Here is a 5,240-nt window from a genome sequence, read left to right on the forward strand (position 1 = left end):
AACTTCTCAACATTATATTCTATGAAGCTGTTGATGCTTTAAAAATAACCACCAGATGCCTTTCATTTGTGCAGCACATTAAAAGAAAAGTGGCTTGCTTTCACAAATCACCCCCATATCTGAATTGAAGACAATTTCTCTACCCCAGAGATGGATAAAATAGATTCAGTCTAACCAGCTGGCAAGCCTAGAAGGCCAATTGAGTAACTCAGCATCCCTAATACTAGGTGCTAAAGCAGCTAACAGGGAATGTGGATAACACTTGCTAATAACCAAATCCAATACATTTATCCTGTGGACCATCAGGGTACTGAGACTGCTCTGAGCAGTTTTTTAAAGGCTTGCCAAATTAGAGAGTGTTAGAGAAATTCTAATTATTAGAAATGCAGAATCTCAGGCCCCACCTGCAACCTACTAAATTATGTGACATGAACCAATGTTGTCAGGGACATAGAAAAGATAAATGGATACAAGAAAATTAAGGTGGTAGAATTCACAAGATTCAAGTTTTTGAGAGGATATCAGAAAAAGTGTAGTCAAAGATGACCTTCAGGCTTCTGAGTACCATTCACCAAGTCTGAGGACACCAGAGGAGGAACGGTGCTCATAAAGTCCTCTTCTCCCTCTGCCTACTTTCCCTATCCCTTCAATTTGTTGTTCTTTGGAGTTCTTTATTTGACTCTTGTTACTTCTCCTTTGACACCCCTGATTCTGAAGACTTCATCTACTCTTTCCCATACAAATCAGCAGGATGCTCAATGTCCCACAAGTATATCAAGCTCAGTTTACCATCTTTCTCTCAAAATTTACTCCACCTCACTTAATCTTCCAATTAACAGAATTCATTCTTTTGTTGACCTGTTAACTAAACAGAGAGACCTGGAAGTCAGAGACTACAGCCTCTCAGCCCCATGTGAAATGAGTCACCATGTCTTACTTTTACACTTCACTTTGTCTCCAATATTTGCCCCTTCTCTGCTCCTGTGTGAGTTCATTAATGCCCACAGGAGTTGCAATTTTTTCCTTATTTTGTGTGTGTGTTTGTTTACCTATTTCCACTCTTGGTGATCTATCTTAGTGCATCCCACACCTTCTTCAAAGCTACAACTGTGCACCATCTAATGATGGAGGTATTATTTTTTGAGAAATGCATGATTAGAAAAATGTCATCATTATGTGAACATCATAAATTATATCAACACAAGCCTACAGGGTCCAGGTTAATCACTCGACCTGCCCTCTTGATGCAGTCAGGTGATGGGGTACACATAAGATGTTTGAGGCTGTCACTGACATAACATAGCATACTGTTTTATAGTGCACTTATAAGTGCAAGGAGTACACTCTTAATAATAAAAACTTTAGTGTAGTACATACATAAGCCAGTGACATACTCATTTATTATATTATCAAGTGCTTATGTGCTGTATATAATTATATGTGCTATAAATTTATATAGCAGCTCAGGTTTGTTTACACCATCCATCATCACAAACACAGAAGTAATGCATTGCACAAGGAAGTCACAAAATCACTAAGTGCTAGAAATTATTCATCTCCATTAAAATCTTACAGGACCAGTGTGGTATATGTAGTCATTGTTGACTGAAATGATGTTATGTGGTGTGTAACTGTACAGCTAACAGTGTAACAGGGGACAGATGAGGCAGCACACCGAAGATAGCAGGAAACAGTTTTATTTGGCTGCAGCCAGGTTCGGAGGGTACAGCTTTTGCTATAATCAATTAATCTCCCTGAATTCAGAGTATAAGGGGAGGGCCTCAGAAGTTCACAGTCTGCAGAAGTTCACACAAAATAGCTTTTTCTTTCACTGTTCTGAGCAAGTTAACCCTTCAAAGACTGTGCCTGAGAAGGAAAGAGCTTCTTCTCCCCTTTCTTCCCTCCCCTGGCCAGCTGTTACCATGGAGCCCAATTGGTAACCTCTTCTCTTATCTTTGAAATGTGAACATCTCTGTGAAGATCCAGCTCAAGGCCAAAGGCCTTGTTAAAGGATCTTTCTTATCACCCTTGGCATTTGCAAACACACTTCTAGAGATAGATAGATAGATAGATAGATAGATAGATAGATAAACTAGTTACTTATAATCCATATTCCATAAATGTTTGTGAAAAACTGGTAAAGGAGCCTTCAGCACCTGGAGCACTAATCTCCTCCAGGATGGTGGTCAAGTAAGATAGAGCAAAGGGAAATAGGAAGTTTAACTACATTGAACTCTTTTGTAGAGATTCTTTTGCTGATAGTTCTAAGATCAATTATAGTGAAGATTTCTGGAGAAGCTTAATTAAGATCTTCTGTGGAGGAGGGGGTGCCACTACAACAGCATATTTCTGAAACACAAATCCAATGATGTCATCTACCTGTTAATTACTCTTTGTTTTAGAATTTTTAAATTCCTGATTTATTTTCATGACTTTTATGGTAAGTAAGATAACAGTCAATTTAATATGAAAGTCAAAGTGTCAGGTCGACTCATGATCATCATAAGACATCTTCTACTTTTAGAGAGTTCCAATAAAAACATTATATTTTTATGAGTGTTACTGTGGTATATATTTATGACTATCTTTAGCAAAATAGATACTAATCTACTCTTTGACTAATATATAAATTTATACTTTCTGAATGCTTATTATTTATGACCAGTTATAAAGCTTTCATCATTTTACTTTGATGATAAATGTAGGTGAGATCTAACCACATTAAAAAGTACAGGTATGAAGACATAAATTGGTGTATGTACACTATATATACAACTGTATAGATAGACTATGTATACAACCAGAGATACGAAAAATTGTGCTCTATGTGTATAATAAGAATGGTAATGCATTCCACTGTCATATATAAATAAATAAATAATATGATATACCCATATTTTTTACACATTAAATAATGGTGTGTGAAATACTTCAAGGCAAGAAATGTTATATGAATAAATATGGCTTTCTCTGAGCTACTTACTTCAGTCGGGTTAATGCAGCAACACTGCCATAAGTTAGAGGCTTAAAGAAATGCTTCATTCTGACATAGCCCAGTATAACTGCTGAGCTGCAGGCTTTGCTTCTGGATGTAGGTTTGTAAAGCAGCAGGGACGCTCTGTTCCAAATGTCTCATTCTGGGTCATGGTGGAAGGAAATGTCTACTTGGGACTATTCTTTTTTAATAGCAGAGATGGGAAAGTCCCAAGGTGAGTGAAAAATTTTTAAACCCCGAATTTAAAATTGGTACTGTCACTCCTGCCTCCATCCCAATGATTAAAGCAAGTCACCATGCCCAGTACCAGTGATGTGGGACATGGACTCCATGGAATAGCATGGATGGTGAAAGGAGACCCTCATCATTATACAAAATACATGTATGAAGATGTGAATTTGGTGTCAATATACCTTATATACAATCAGAGATATGACAAATTGTGGTATAAAGGTGTATTAAGAATCGTAATGCAAAAATAAATAAATTAATTTAAAAAATTACAAATAAAACTATTCTTTGTTAATTACTCTTCAGTGGCTCTTTGGCATCTTGTTCAAGGCCTTCGATGGCCGTGCCCCTGCACACCTTTCCAACCTTGTCTCCTGATGCTTACTCAGTGTAATTTGCACTCTTTTTTTTTTTTTGAAGGAAAGTTGAGTACTATATTTATTTATTTTATCAACACTTACTCTTTACAAAAATGGTTATAGTCCTGCCCATAAAAGTTAATGAATGGCATTTGAAAGCAAACACTTTGTAATTATTTTAAAGGGACTTTTTTAAAAATTATAATACAAAGGTCTGTGCTCTATAAGTAGTCCTCCACTGTGCATTATAACAAGAAGGCTTAGTTTAATACAAAGACTAAATGTTTGGGTGTTATGAACCACTGGATTTAACAAACATCATTTTCTAATTGCTTTTTGCATCTTTTTTGTTTTGGGGATCTTTCACTTAATCAGGGTGCTCAATAGCTTGGAGTTCTTCTTTTTCTGACTCTGAATCACCTTCAGAGTCATCTGGACTTTCAGGATCAGGTGAATCATCATCATCATCATCATCATTCCCCAACCACATCACCTTCCCCATCATGATCTTCTACCTCACTGAAGCCAAGTCCACAATGTCATCAATATTTTCCTGATAATTTACTGTCCATACTTTGTTGATATTGAGACTCCAGGTCTTCATTAATTATTCTTGTCTTCTTCCCCTGTTTGGAAGTGAGATATTGATTTATGATCTCCTATAACAAGATGACCAGTATGCTCTTTCTCGCCTGCACCCGTAAGTCTCAAGAATTTTTTTTTCTCTCTTCAGTGCCCAAGTCTGCTGCCTCCTAATTGCTAGATCCAAGATCATCATCTGGAGAAGCTGAACTCTTCACCCCATGCTGGTGAGCCTCCCTGGAAGCGCTCACCACTGAGTGGATCCCAAAGCAAAATGCCCAACACATTCGTGGTTATCCTCAGTCCAACACCAGCAGCAGGCAATCTGCCACCAGCCCAAGCAGCATCACTCCAGAATGCCTACTTTGTACTCTTGTCCTCTGTCTACTTTGCCACTCTGAATAAAAATATGGACAGGAATCCTATTACTTTTAGCTCATTTATTCCCCAAGAAGTGAATTTGTCTACAAATTTGGAACTTCTTTTTGGATCCCCATTCACCATTAAGAGGATAAAATTTTCACCAGGTTTGTTGAGTACCTTTTAGTGGATAGTTCTCTCTAGATGCTCTGGGAAGTTTACAGAACATTAGAAATAGTTCCCCTATTTTTGAAGGCCTAGGAAACATTTTCAACTGCATATTCCATAAACTACCAACACTCCTTCTTGTAGCCCAGAAGTAAAAAGATATCAAATCCTACATTAGGAGAAGGGCTTATCCACATGGTGTTGAGTGGTTCCTACCAAAGATTTACAAGTATCTCTCATATTTAACACAAGCACGCTCATTTATTCCTCACCTCCATCCCAGAAGTTTGGTATTATTATCCCATTTCACAGATAAGGAAAAAGGGTTGGGTCCCTTTGATTTATACCCATTAGAGGCAATTGTAGACTCAACAGGTTAATAAATGTTATAAATCTAGTTCACCATTTCTGGAATATGGTACTCAAAGTAAATGTGTATTGAATAAAAGAATGAATAAAAGAAGCAAGTAGTTAGTGAACCTAAAACCAATGTTAAAATTCAGGGTGAACTGAGTATAAGGTGACTGCTCTATGCTCAGTGGAAA

At 37.2% G+C, this 5,240-nt stretch overlaps 1 pseudogene; it reads right to left on the bottom strand.

The window, feature by feature from the left end:
* Window positions 1-1,681: 1,681 nt before the first annotated feature.
* Window positions 1,682-4,454, bottom strand: LOC131423463 (small acidic protein-like; annotated as a pseudogene).
* Between the last annotated feature and the right edge of the window lie 786 nt (window positions 4,455-5,240).

Source organism: Marmota monax, unplaced genomic scaffold (genome assembly GCF_021218885.2).
Source record: "Marmota monax isolate L192 unplaced genomic scaffold, Marmota_monax_Labrador192_F-V1.1 WCK01_AAM20220418_F8-fsc00265, whole genome shotgun sequence".
Lineage (NCBI taxonomy): Eukaryota > Metazoa > Chordata > Mammalia > Rodentia > Sciuridae > Marmota > Marmota monax.